The sequence below is a fragment of the Lissotriton vulgaris genome, chromosome 4_1 (genome assembly GCF_964263255.1).
Source record: "Lissotriton vulgaris chromosome 4_1, aLisVul1.2, whole genome shotgun sequence".
Classification (NCBI taxonomy): Eukaryota; Metazoa; Chordata; class Amphibia; order Caudata; family Salamandridae; genus Lissotriton; species Lissotriton vulgaris.
The window spans coordinates 528754500-528769430 of record NC_141691.1 but is presented as its reverse complement, the minus strand read 5'-3'; positions in this window follow the sequence as shown (position 1 = coordinate 528769430).

Here is a 14931-nt window from a genome sequence, read left to right as displayed (position 1 = left end):
AACCTAATCCCAAATCGTATCTAATATCTTATGTTTAAGGAACAGTATTATCTGGAAGGGAAAGGTCTCTCGGACAGAAGCTATTCTATACTGACTGTGAGTGCGTGTATAAGCGTCTACGTGTCTGCATGAGATGCGAGGGGGCATGGGCCTACCATGGAAACAGGAGCTATGAATTACTTGCACGGAGACAGTGAGGCCGGGCCCTTTGCTCTGCAGCTGGAAGGATGTTTACTTGAACTACGAGACAGGAATGTATTTTCGAGGAGCGGAGCAGATAATTCGAAGGTTGAATACAGTCTTGGCAGGCAACAGGCTGAGCCAAGCGCCGTTAGCCGCGCAAGGAGTAAGGCAGAGGTCACGGTACAGAGGCAGGCCCAGGCTGAGACATTTCAGAGTCAACAGGCAGAAAAAGCTCGATGGCAGAATTCAGGGCCTACTTCGCCAGAACTGAAAAACGTGTAAAGTACACCACAAAAAGACGTTGGCATGGCATACTTAGAAGCGGACTATTCGACCCATTCAGGGTGGGTCTGGAAGAGGACATGTTAACGGTGGACGCAAATGTATTTGCGTCTTCATAGCTTACAGTAGAGGGAACATACATGTACTTGTAATGCGTACACGGAGTCGTTGGGGTCTAAGATAGGGGACACAATTGATCATAGAATTTATATTTCCTCATTCCCTCCTTGTCCCCTACGGACCCTTCATGATATATCGATCCTCATGAATCGATCAATTTGTTCACGTAACATCATTTGCTCTTCTTTCTTCTTTTCTCGTTTTGAATGGGAATTTGAATTTGAATGCGGGAAACATGATGTGGCGCACAAGCCGCAAATTGCTGGTCCACATTGTAAACACAGGCAACAACTGAATACTATGAGAAGACCAATGCCTAGGAATGATAGGATCTTCCATCCCCAAGCGGTCAATGTTGTCCAGAACCAACCGGACCAAGTCCAGGTGCCTGGATTCTGATGTATCAAACTTGCAATCTTATGAAGACGTGTTATAGCTTTATATACCGTTGGCGCGTTTTCTGGAATGAAAACACAGCAACTCGACCCGATGACCTTACAGGCTCCGCCCCTATCTGCTAGGATGACGTCAATGACGAGACGATTTTGAAGAACAACAACCCGCATGGCAGACTGTTCCTCTGTTAAGTTGCCTAGAGCAGAAGTAGTTTCATTCACTACCGCTTCGAGGGTTCTAGTTAATTTGCGTATCAGTTTACTATTAAAGACAGCACCTAAGTAGGGGAAGAAACCTTTATTGAAGTCTGTGTATTGTTCCCATGCCGTTTCAGTGTAGTCGACAATCGGGAGATCTCTTCGAAGTCTATTGTTTACTAGATTGGTATTTCTGTGGTAATCAGGAGGAGCTAGAAAAACAGGTGGTAGAAGGAATGCAATGTAACAGGTACCATCCCAATCTAAAGGTAAGCGTATGTATGCTGTATGACCACAAACGAAATAGGAGTGTCGCGTAGCTCTGAATGTAGATTTGCCTTGATCATTGAATTAGACTATGGTAGTACATTTACTATGACCCAAGTGTACTGAACCACTCTTTCTGATACATAATTCACCCGTGACTGGTAATACTGACATAGCAGGTAATACTGGTGCAGCTTCTGATTCCACAGTTAGGATCATGAGGTTAATTGTGTAATTACCTAACCCATATACTTCATTTTCTAGATCAGTTCCTGTTCTAGTGGGAAGTCCCTTCTTGTCAGGGTAACAGACTTTAAGTAGAACTGAGTTCAGGTTTCCCCAAACCCAATTCCCGTCAAGGACAGCAATGTCAGAATCGAAAGAATTAATCAGTCTAAACCACGCACCACATGAGCCGTTGTGAGTGAACGGGTACGGAAAGAGGGGCAGAACTCCCTTGTACTTCTGGTAAGGAGGGAGTCGGCCACATATCCAACAGTTTGTAGCGTTATTAGTTTGATGGGAGTGATGTAACATGCTAATGAAGGTGTTGTTGCGCAGCGCAAGTCTGTAAGACAGTTCATGTGGAGGTAATTCGCTAAAAGAATGTTCGGCAGTAACATTGTAAGCAGATTGTTCATGCTTGAAGATAGGATAGTATATAGGCAGCAGTATACTAGCAGCAATAATCAGAAGGCTTAGAAAAAACATAATCAATAATGTCACTATACAGTGACTACGGAGTGATTTACAATATGCACGTTTCTTGAGTTGTCTCTGTCTATCTCTCTCTCTATCTCGGTCTAGGGGATACATGTCAGGAACTAATTTAACCGATTCACCTAGGGGAGGACTTAAACAATTAAACTGTCTGACTTGCTAGACCGTAGCTTGAGTCTGTATTCTTCAGAGGCGGTTTTCTCAACCAGGGGGAGTTTTGAATCAGTCTGTGGAGGAGGGCAGGGCTTAGAGTCCAAGTCCGAAGGGAGTCCGTGGAATTTTTTAATGTGGCTCGAGTGTAGCCACCCTTTTCTGCCCTCCACTTTAACAGCGGTCCTCGTCGTCAGTAGGACCAATTTCGGAGTTTGCCAGCGGGGCTCCAGTGGGCTCCTTCGGTCGAAGTTGCGAACGAAGACAAAGTCGCCAGGGACCACTTCATGGGGCTTCACCTCGGTGTTGTCGGGAAAAGCGGCAGCTACCTGTGAACGACAAGATTGTAGTGCAGACATCAAGGAGGCAAGGTAATCTGTCAGCATAATACAGTCAACATCTGTGATTTTACGAGGTATAGGCGTCCCCCACATATTTGGTGGCCTACCAAAGACCACTTCATACGGGGATAGCCCGGTTCGAGAATGCGCCACCATCCTCATATAAAAAAGGGCAACTGGCAAGGCTACTATCCAGTCAACGCCTTTCTCTCTACATATTTTCGAAAGTCGGATTTTCAGAGTCTGATTATGGCGCTCCACGAGACCTGCTGCCTCGGGATGCCGAACACAGTGGAACTTCCACTGATAGCCTAACAGGAGTGTAATGTGTTTCACAAGCTCGGATGAGAATGGCTGACCGTTATCTGAGTACACGATACGGTGCAAACCATACCGTGGGAAGAATTCGCGAACCAGCCGCTTAGCAGTGGTCGGAGCAGTGTAATCTGGAACTGGATATGCTTCTGTCCATCGGGAAAGTGCACATACGACTACGAGGACATACTTGAATCCTCGACAACGTTCCATCTGGATATAATCCATCTGGAGGACTTCAAAAGGGTGATCGGGAGGCTGAAATCCACCTTGCTCTACTGGAATGCTTTTACCTGGATTGAACTGGCAACAAATCATGCAAGTACGCACTTTTTGTTTCGCTGCTGCTCGTAAGTTTTTATTGTACCATATGTGTTGAATACTGTCTAGCATGGCCTTTTCTCCTAGGTGCGCTGGACTATGTACTGTGTTAATGATTACTTGAACCATAGAGTCGGGGAGAAACCATGTAGATTTTCCCTTCGTCATCCATCCTTGATCTGTTTGGATCCCTCCTAGTTCAGTCCACTTCTTCATTTCGTCTGGTGTGGCATGTGTCTGTATGTCAATTACATCATGTGCGGGATCCCTGACTGTCAGGCAGTGTATCAGAGTCGGGACTATTGTCTTTGTCACGTCAGTTGCATGAATTCGATTCTGGGCAGTCTGCTTAGCTGTTCGGTCTGCCAGGTTGTTACCCTGGGAGATAGTGTCGGTGATTTTTGTATGTGCCTTACACTTCATAATAGATATCGCGGTAGGTAGATGTATTGCATCTAACAGAGCTTGAATGAGGGGACCGTGTTGGATGTTGGCACCGTGAGAAGTTAAGTAACCTCTCTCTCGCCAGAGGACTCCAAAGTCGTGAACGACTCCGAATGCATAACGTGAATCAGTGTATATGTTAACTTTCTTATTTTTGGCTTGAATACAGGCTTGTGTCAGAGCGATGAGCTCTGCTGCTTGAGCTGACAGGGTGTCGATACAATTGGTTTCTATAACTTCGGTGTCTGTCGTGACTGCATAGGCCGCCACTAATTCACCTGTACCGGTTCTCATGCATGAACCATCCACATAAAGTGTCAGGTCTGGATCTGGTAATGGAACATCTGTCAAGTCTTGTCTGGGTTTCGTCGTAATAGTAATGACTTCAATACAATCATGTTTCAATGGATCTACACCATTTAATGGCAAAAGTGTGGCAGGATTTAATGTGCTACAACGCCTGATTTCTATGTGTGGTTGAAACAATGTCAATTCATAACCTGTCAGTCTTGCTATGGTCAAGTGTTGGGTCTGTGTACGATTTAAAAGAACTTCCACGGAGTGTGGAACTTGTACTGTCAATTGATGTCCTAACACTATGGAATCACTTTGTCTGATTGCTAAAGCTGTCGCAGCGACTGATTTCAAACACGCAGGCAGGGCCTGGGCTACTGGATCCAATGTGCTAGAAAAGTAAGCACACGGTTTGTGTGAACCTGCTTGTTCCTGAGTGAGGACTGACAATGCAGTACCTTCACGTTCTGTGACAAAAAGTGTAAAAGGCTTACTGTAACATGGTGTTGCTAAAACAGGTGCTTGACATAAGGCTTTCTTTAAGTCCTCAAAAGCTTGTGTATGTTCCTGAGTCCAAGGGAGGACAGTCGATGTCGCTGCCTCCTGAGTTGTCAACTGAATTAGTGGTTTTGCTAGAAATGCATATTGGGGAATCCATTGTCTGCAGTACGAGGTGAGGCCTATGAAAGCCCGCACCTCCTTTTGTGTTTTCGGTGGTGACATGTTTACAATTAACTGGATGCGGTCAGGAGTGATCTGTCTCCCCACTTTGGACAGCAAGTGACCCAGGTACACAACTTGCTGAACACAGAATTGCAGCTTCGAAGGGGATACCTTGTGCCCCTTGTCAGCCAGGAAGTTTAAGACCGTCAGTGATGCTTTTTCACATTCGGGTTCGCTTCGGGCGGTGATCAGCAGATCATCGACATACTGAAGCAGAGCGGTGTTAATAGGCATGTGGATACTGTCAAGTTGTCTTTTCAGTGCTTGGCTATAGATGCTGGGGCTTTCTGTGAATCCTTGAGGTGCGCGTGCAAATTTGAAACTTCGTCCATTTAAACTGAATCCGAACAAGTATTGGCTTTCCGGATCGGTTGGGACGCTAAAGAAGGCGTTCTTGAGGTCAATTTACAGTAAAGAACGTCGCTTCTGAATCAATGGCTGTCAATAATGAAGAGATATCTGGAACCACAGGATACTGTGGTACAATACATTTATTCAATTTGCGCAGATCAATAACTAATCGATAAACTGGTGGTGCATTTGGATCAGTACGTTTAAGGACTGGAATGATAGGAGAATTACATACATTGGAGTCGGTTTCCACGACCACTCCTTGTGCAATGAGCTCGTCAATGATTCTCAGTAAAGCCACTACAGCATCTGGGGGTAACTTGTATTGCCGAATTCGTGGTAATACCACTCCTGCTTTGAGTGTGACTCGATATGGTTTAATGTGCATACAACCTACATCAGTGGGGCCTTGCGCCCACAAGTGTGCAGGGACATTCTGCAACCGGTGATCCATGTCTCTCAATACATAGTGTCCTTTAAAATCTCGCAAGAATAATCGCACTCCTTCCGGAGAACAGCATATTATAGCTCCTAGAGCCTTCAAAGTCTTTATACCTAGCAAGTTTTCCGGACATGATTTTGTAAGCAATAAATCTGTAGTCCGTGTCAGAGGGCCAACTGCAAGAGGAAGGGGTTGTGATACTTCATTAATAATAGGCTTTCCTGAAAATCCAAGGGAAACATTCTGTGAGCCTGAGAGGGGTGCCCCTGGAACCTCATCGTGACTTATTGTGGTCCTGCTTGCCCCTGTATCAATGAGAAACTTTCTGTCTTTCCCTAATACTTGACTGTGTACATAAGGACCTTCTTGATCTACAGGAACCTCAATAAGAGGCAAACCAAACTCCCTCTCTAGGCTGTTTCATGTGTATCACTGATAATCGGGGTAGTCATTTTGTGCATACTGGTACATCTGTTGTGTCGTGTTCTGTGTTGCGGTAATGGGCTGTTGCTGTGGTACTGCTACAGTCTGTGATGAAGCTGGCATAGGCGGAATATGTTGTATATTCTGGGGTACTTGTTGCTGGGCCTGATCTTGTCTAGGGGGACGCGGTCTCTCCTTGGTCTTACCCGTGGAGATATTGTGTTTCAGGACTGCACAATCGTTTATATAATGACCTGGTTGTTTACAATAGTTACAGACTCCTTTAACAGGAGCCGTCGAATTACTAGGCTGGGTCGCACCCTTTTTGTGACCGTCAGCAGGAACTGACTGGGCAACTAACATTTTCATTTTCGTGTCCTTCATACGTCTTTGTTCATGTTCTTGTTCTTCTCTGATTCTATTCTGGTGATACTGTAACATTTGTAACATTTGTGAAGGGGTGTTAGCTTGCCAAGTACTCTCGACTTTCAGTACTCTGTTCTTTACCTGTGGTAGGGAATTCTCAACTAATTTCGTTACAAAAAGGTGTGGATATGATTCGCTACTTGGTTTCAGGCCGCTGTTAATACCAAAACATTTTTCAAAACGGGAATAAAAATCACTAGTGTCTTCATCGGGTTTTTGTTTACAGGCTGAGATTGCACCCCAATCTTCCTTTTTCGTACATAATAAACGTGGCAACACTTGTACTAACAATCCTGGTATTGCTTTAACTTTGTCTCCAAGCCCTAGGCCTGGAACCCGAGTATTCTCTTCGTTTTCTAATGCTGCCCACTCAATCTTTGCATTTCCCACTTCCCACTCTTTTTCTTTAAGTTTCTCGTAAATGCCAGCAGGCAGTAGTACTTTCAGTATTTTCATAAGGTCAGGATAAGTGTAATCACCCATGAGTAACATGTCTTTTATTTCACGGTGAAAACCTGCGGGATCTTTGTCATGGCTGGGTACTAGTTTTTTCATTTCCAGTAATTCTATTTTTGTTATGGGTGTGTACACAAACACACGTCTAAGCGTATTATCAGGATTCTGAACTGGGTGCACTTCTCGTAACGGATTCTGTCTGTCCATGTAATACATTTTTCTTTCCATGGAATGTGCTGAATCAGACTGTGGACACAGGAAGGCACTATATCTATGCCGATGTTCTAAAATCACTTTAATAAGATCGGTACCTAGACCTCTCCATTTATTCATGAGCAGTTCTGCTAATATATCCGGCAGGGGCCCTGGATCAGAGTGTTGACTTCTATACAATAAGAGCAGGTGTTGTATCATGTACGTACCAGCTAAACGCTGTTCACTTGGTGTCATGTTCAAAAATGTGTGTGCTAACGCATCATCACTATATTTCCCCACATCGTCAGCCCATTGTACTGCTGACCTAGCTAATTCTTGTTCATCCATCGAATCGAGTACATGGTACCCCATTCGTTCTCGAAGTCTGTTATCAGTGGCTTGAAATAAGTGTTCAGGAGTTCTCGGATTACACGTGGCTTCTTGAAAAATTCTTTTACTTTCTGGACGCACTGGGCGCATTGAATTATTAAAGGGTCTTCCTTTACCTACATACGCTATTGTTTCTCTAACTGGTAATTGTGCTTGTCCGGTCGCCGTTTCTGGTTGCTCCTCCTCCCCTGAAGACTCAAACTTGTCTGATTCCAGTTCTGGTTCTGACTGTCTTGTTTCATGTATTTTTATTACTACGCTTCTGATTCTTTGATACATGTTTTTTATACAATTCTGTTTATCGTGGTTCCCGTCTGCTATATTCTGACCCCATCTATGAAGTACTTTCATTTCCTCCGGGTCTACACCCGGCCTATCTTGTTCTCTTATTAAGCAGTTTATAAAAAACCGTAATATCTTGGCTTGAGTGTCAACTTTCTGGTGAGCCATGGCCTGGCCAATACTCTCAGGGCCTTCCCCTGTTTGAACAAAATGATATATTCTGTCTAGATGATCAATCATTCCGGGTAGTGTCAATAAAAAGTTAGTGACCCGTCTTAGTGGTACTGATGCGAGTATTAATCTGTCATCATTTCTACCGGGTACTGGATCATATCTACAATCCCCGAGACGTTCCTTTATTATATCAAAATCGGCTGCCCGAGGGGTACGTTGTTGTGCTAGATCCCTGTAAGTCCATCTATGTGCTTGTGGTGGTGTCTGGAAACCTGTCGCCCCTCCTGACGCGCCTCCTGATGCGCCGTCTCTGAAGGGATTCATTGGGTGCAAGGTAGAAAGGTTAGTTGTAGGAAGAGGTGGAAGGACTGCTGGAAGACCAGGAGGGACAGCCGGGACGGGAGGAAGAGGAGGAGGAGTAGCTTGTCGCGGAGGTGGGGGCGGATTGTCTCTGGGTGTAGCGCCGCCAGGAGGAGGTGTGCGTGGCGGTGCAGTATTAACATATTCGGGGGCTACATCATCTAGATAGGAAGAAAGGAAAATGTCCTTTGCGGTTTTCTGATGTATTTTAGTCGGGAGCATTGGAGGTGGTAGATCTTTTGGTACTTCCGGGGTGGCCTTAGGTAAACCTTCGGTTAAAAGAGTGTACATACCATTCATAAGTGTGTTTCGTTGTCTATCTACTTGTTCTATTTTTACTCGGATACCTTCCTCAACTAATACGTTTTCTTGGGCCTTGTCTGAATCCTCTTTCCTTTTCTCTTCCTTTCTGTGAGCTTTTTCTGTGCGCCTATGCGATTCTTTACGCCATAATTCAATGGCATCTTTCTGTGACTGTCTGGCTTTCTTTTTCCATAATGCTTCTTCTACTCTCATGATGCAATCTGCATCCCATGTCCCAGCAGCGGGCCATCTCTGATTCTCCGCTAGATCCTTAGTGTAGTCCACCCATAACTCGAGATATAAAACGGCATCTAGGCCATGTTTGTGGTACATAAAGTACCCTGGAGTGTCCCTAGGTGGAATTGGAACGGCTTCCTCTAGTATCCCTTTTCTAGTGTTTATTTGTCTTAATTTAGAGAATAACGGCATCTTAAAACCAGGCTACTTGATCCTTATTCAGATATGAACACACTGATCACAATAATGAAGATCGAACAATCACTCATACCACGACATTTAAGACACATTAAAACATTTTGAGACGAACAACAATGATTAGAATAAAACTAGCTGACTGCATGATACTGGATGTACTGCTAAACAGTACAGATACACTGCTAAACAGTGCAGACCAGATATACTGCTAAACAGTACAGATACACTGCTAAACAGTGCAGACCAGGCCTGTGTACCCAAACCCGTCTTGACCGGCACAAACTAATGCGCACGTCTAGATGCGTCCCCAGCAACGGTACTCACCGGGATGCACGGAAACAGAAGGCCTCGGAAACTCTGGACTGGACTGGACCGGACTGGATTCGGACTCGACTCGTGACGCGGATACTTCGGAACTTCGGAACCTGGTGGGCCTCCGTATACCTCGGATCTTGCTCTCTCAGCTAGGCTCTGGTCGGGATCCTCCGCACTCCTCACCGCCTCGTCTGGGTGTTGATCGCAGCCTCAGTCACCTCCGTTGGCCTGAGGGAGATACAGGAAATCCTGCGGGTACGCGTAGTGGTCCGTCCGGCTGTGGCAGGGGGCCAGGCCTGCAACGCACCTCCGGCGCGTGAGATGGGGGAGGGGTCCCTATTCGGGCGCCAATTATGTGGTAAAATTAAATTACCTATACTTAATTTATGCGGTAAAGTTCAATAAGAATAACTCATGAAAAATAAGAGGCAAAATCCGTGATATTTGAGGTTTTAAAAAGGGGTTTTATTCCTTAAAAAGGAATTGGGTATTTGGCTCGAGCCAAGGTGGCATACCATTCCGTCACCACGTAGGTTCGGGAAGGGACTGACAGACAACATTTTATTAACAGACATTCAAATATATAGTCAATGCATTACAGTAATGTCATATTGCAGAAGGCGTAACAGCTGAGAGGGGAGATAAGAATGCATATACGTAATAAAAAAGGCGTTACAATAGGCGTGCATAAAGGCGTGAACTAGAAACATCATTAACATGAGGTCACAAGTAGGCGGATCCATAAGTGAATCCTACGGTGTCAGCAGAATTACATGGCTGAGATGCGCGCGCAGCAGCATGACGTGTGATTTACGTGTAACTGTTGGGTGAAGGGGGACTTGACATTTAGCCCTACATGTGGAGACAGAAGTCTGGAATGTCAGATCAACCTAATCCCAAATCGTATCTAATATCTTATGTTTAAGGAACAGTATTATCTGGAAGGGAAAGGTCTCTCGGACAGAAGCTATTCTATACTGACTGTGAGTGCGTGTATAAGCGTCTACGTGTCTGCATGAGATGCGAGGGGGCATGGGCCTACCATGGAAACAGGAGCTATGAATTACTTGCACGGAGACAGTGAGGCCGGGCCCTTTGCTCTGCAGCTGGAAGGATGTTTACTTGAACTACGAGACAGGAATGTATTTTCGAGGAGCGGAGCAGATAATTCGAAGGTTGAATACAGTCTTGGCAGGCAACAGGCTGAGCCAAGCGCCGTTAGCCGCGCAAGGAGTAAGGCAGAGGTCACGGTACAGAGGCAGGCCCAGGCTGAGACATTTCAGAGTCAACAGGCAGAAAAAGCTCGATGGCAGAATTCAGGGCCTACTTCGCCAGAACTGAAAAACGTGTAAAGTACACCACAAAAAGACGTTGGCATGGCATACTTAGAAGCGGACTATTCGACCCATTCAGGGTGGGTCTGGAACAAGACATGTTAACGGTGGACGCAAATGTATTTGCGTCTTCATAGCTTACAGTAGAGGGAACATACATGTACTTGTAATGCGTACACGGAGTCGTTGGGGTCTAAGATAGGGGACACAATTGATCATAGAATTTATATTTCCTCAAGGTAGAAGCTGAGAGGGCGGATAAAATGAAAGATCATTTACTTTCTCTCTTCTCATTATAATGGGGAGGTTAAGCCAGACCTAGAGAAGCTTAGGAGTTGATTGAGAGATAGAGGATTTCCGGGGCTCACGGATCAGGGGCAGAATGTCTTGGCCGCTAGGATCATTGAAACGAAAATTAGGAAACACCCGAAATGTGCACAAAATGGGAAGTTTGCGTGCCCAGATGCCCTCCCCTCTGATCTATAAAAAATGCTAAAGGAGGTGTATAGTCCAATATGGGGATAATTATTTAATGCTATTCACTTGACTGGGGAGGGCAAATTCTTGAATCATGGAAGGAAGCCACCTTGGTGCTGATTTTGAAGCCGGCGAAGGATCCTAAGATAGCAGATTCATATAGGCTGATTTATAAGGTGTTTACCAGTATTCTCTCAAGGAGGATGGCTTCTCTAGCTCCCTAATTAATTTACCCAGACCAGACTCATTTTGTTCCCAAGCAGCAGATCCATGAGCTCAAACAACAACTTATTGGCACAATCGATCTCGCTCTTGCTTATACTACCCTATTGGCTGTATTCATATTGGATACAGTCAAAGCCTTCGACAGAGTTTGTTGGGAGTACTTGCAGGAGGGGCATTACAGTTCAGCTCGAATTCTATCTCCACACTGCAAAGACTGTATGAAACACCACCAGCTCAAATTCTGTTGCATGGGATACTGACGAAGAGTTTCAATATTCACAGAGGTACTAGGCAAGGCTGCCCCCTTCCCTCCTCTGTTTGATATCTATATGGAACCCTTTTCCCAAATGCTCAGGGGAGATCTGCGAGTAATTCTATTTGTATCACAGGGGTTCAACACTAAGATCACTTTATATGCAGACGATGTGGTTGTGTATACGGCAGACCAGGATGCAATAATTCCTAGAGTGGAGGAATTAGCAGATGAGTTTGGGTCCTTCTCTGGACATTCTGTCACTAAAGGTAAATCAGATATTATGTATTGGAATACTCCTGGGCAGCAGGGGGCCACAAAGCCAGAATTTAGATATTTGGGCATATCCATCCTTCATAGCCTAGAGGCAATCCCTGCTTACAATCTGAAGAGTGTTGCTAGCGATATCAATAGTCACAGCAGAGGTCAGCCTGGGACCAGGGTTCAATTCCCGGCTCGGTGGGGTCTTGAGTCCTAAAATGTCCATGGACTCGACAATTCTCGCTCCGGTGCCTACTCGATTCACAGGTTCACACTCTGCGACTCTGGGCAATAGCTTGCTTAATCTCCACAACGGCCCCTCGCGGCGGGATGCCTGGCTTTCACCTTGCGGATACCCTGCCGGGGTTATCTCACAGGAGAATACCAGGACGGGTTCCCTAAGCAAGCGCTTAGAAACCGCTCGGTGATTTGCGCTATATAAATTCCTGTACATTTACATTTACATTTACATTTACTTATTAACCATATATAGGCGGGTTAGTCTGATCAAAATGAGCATTCTTGCTAAGTTGACATACCTTTTTAATTGTATTTCTTTCCTGTTTCCCAAATCACATGTTGTTAAGATCCAGGGGAAAATAAAAGTTTGCGGGCACTGAGACTGGAATGCAAAAAACTGAGGTGTAGGTTAGATAAAAGAGGTTTGGCATTACCTGATCTGGGAAAGCATTTGGGATGGTTTTCAGATTACGGACTATAGAACGTTATTCAGGACAACAAATTTTACAACATGGGGTCGACTGCTAATGGCTATGACAAAGGACCTGGGGTTGGGACTTGTGGTCTGCTGTACAAGTTTGGTGACCCAAAATATTTTTAATAAATCGGGCTAAAGGTAGTAAATGCAGCCATCAAACTTTGCCATAAAATCAAGAAAGTCCTGGGCATACAATTCTACTCCTATTTCTCCCCTATCTGGGACTCCTTTGGAATGCCTGAATGCCTACAAGATAGCTTGAGTCTTCCTTTGCAGGACGCTGGAATAGTACTGTGGGGAGATTTCTTTACTGTGCAGGGCCTGGCACCTTGGGAGTTACTATCTAGCAAGACCATGGGCCGTCATTCAAGGTTTAAATATGTGCAGGAACTTTCTTAATATATGGGTAAGAAGCAAGAAATTAGAGATCCCTGGGAGATCAAGAGTAGGCTACAGGAAACAGAGTCTATAAAGAAGGAGGGCCCCATGTGGTATTAGATGATGCTGGATGCTAAGAATATTAAGTTGCCGGCTCCTTTCTTGATCTTGGAAGATACAATGCTAGGGTCAGACTTACAACGTTTGTGGCAAACATCTTTCAGGCTCATATATCAAGTTGTTTGACAAGCAAATTTAAAAAGGAGCCACTTTTTTACACGTAATAGGATTTTCTGGTCTCCCAAAAGATTGTGAGATTCACAAAAAATCAAGTCATGAGATGTAAAAGATGTGGCCACCTCGAGGGGAAACATCCTTTACAACGCAACTTTTACCACGCAGTGCTTTTACATCGCAACTTTTACAGCGCAAACCATTACAAAGCATTGCGCTGGGGGGCGCTCTAGGATAGGGAATAGATTTAATTTACTATCCAACACCTTCCCTACTATCCACGGGGACTGGAGTTGGAATAGTAAATTAAACTATTCACTATCCAGCACCCCTCAACACTATGCGCTCTAAAGGCATGCGTTGTAAAAGTTGCGATGTAAAAGCATGCATGGTAAAAGCATGCGTTGTGATGTCATACATCCCACCTCGAGGCAAATGATTAACATATGTTCTTTTCCTGTCATTCGCTTATGATGTTCTGGGAAGATGTGAACATGGTCCTTGTCAGGATTTTCGGAGCTGCTATTACGATCAATTCCATACTGATTTTTATTTGGGCCAGACATTGCAACCAGCTATTCGTTAGATGTTGCACAGCGGTCCCTGCTGTTTTATCTGTTGCTTCTTGCTAGAAGAGAAATTTGCAAGAATTGGCTCAGTCCCATAGACCCTTCTGTGTAAATGTGGGTTAGGGCTGTTTACTGGATTTGTAAATTAGATATTCTCGATGTTGAGAAAGGAAATAACACTTTTTGGGATTATTTTTTGCGACGGGAAGGAAAGATTGACACACCACCAAGCTGTCCTATGATTACATCTGGGTGCTAGTATGTTATGAACCTTTTGTGCTCGTCTTTATGGCAAAGGTTATCACTAGCACTTAAATGGTGGCCGATCTTGAATGGATCAGTGCCAGAAGCAATGGCTTGCTTGGTGATATGAGGACACACAAAAACAAAATGTCCACATTTGTGTGTATTGTTGAGGTTTCACATTGATTGGGCAGGGACCCCTGGCTTTCAGTCAGGCCAAGGAATGCCCTAACCTGAGTCTGTGTCTTGGGAGACTCCCCAGTCCAGAATAGTCTAGATCTTTGGTTGGAGAGGTCTAACATGGCCTCCACCTACAAAGTGGCCCAATTCGATAACAGAACTCTGCTCTATCTGGCGCTGCTGACCTTGATAGTGAGGCCTGTCTGTTGCAGGGCCTGCAGAGAGTCTCTCAGGTGGACCAGATGATCCTCCCAGGTGGAACTAAAGACAGCTACATCATCCAGATATTATGCACTAAAGTCATCCAGGTCTGAAAGAACTCAATTCAACAACCTTTGAAAAGTGGCAGGTGCATTCTTTAATCCAAAGAGCATCACTTTGAAATGAAAGTGGCCCTCTAGGGTGGAGAATGCAGACCTTTTCTTTGCTCCCTATGTCACCCCAATCTGCCAGTACCCTGACGTTAAATCAATGGTACTGAGAATCTTGGTTGCCCCTAACTTATCAATAAGCTCATCTGCTCTTGAAATGGGGTGGGCATCAGTCTTGGTCAATGCATTCTTCACTCTGTAGTCCACAAAAAAATCACATTTCAACCTTGTCACCCTTAAAATGAGGTTTGGGGACCTGTACCACTAGGCTAGCCCAGGGATTGTCAGAGGGTTCAATTATCCCAAGTTCCAGCATCTTGATGACTGATTTCTGTTTTGATGCATGCCCGACTTGATCAGACAGTCTATAGGTCTTGCTCTTG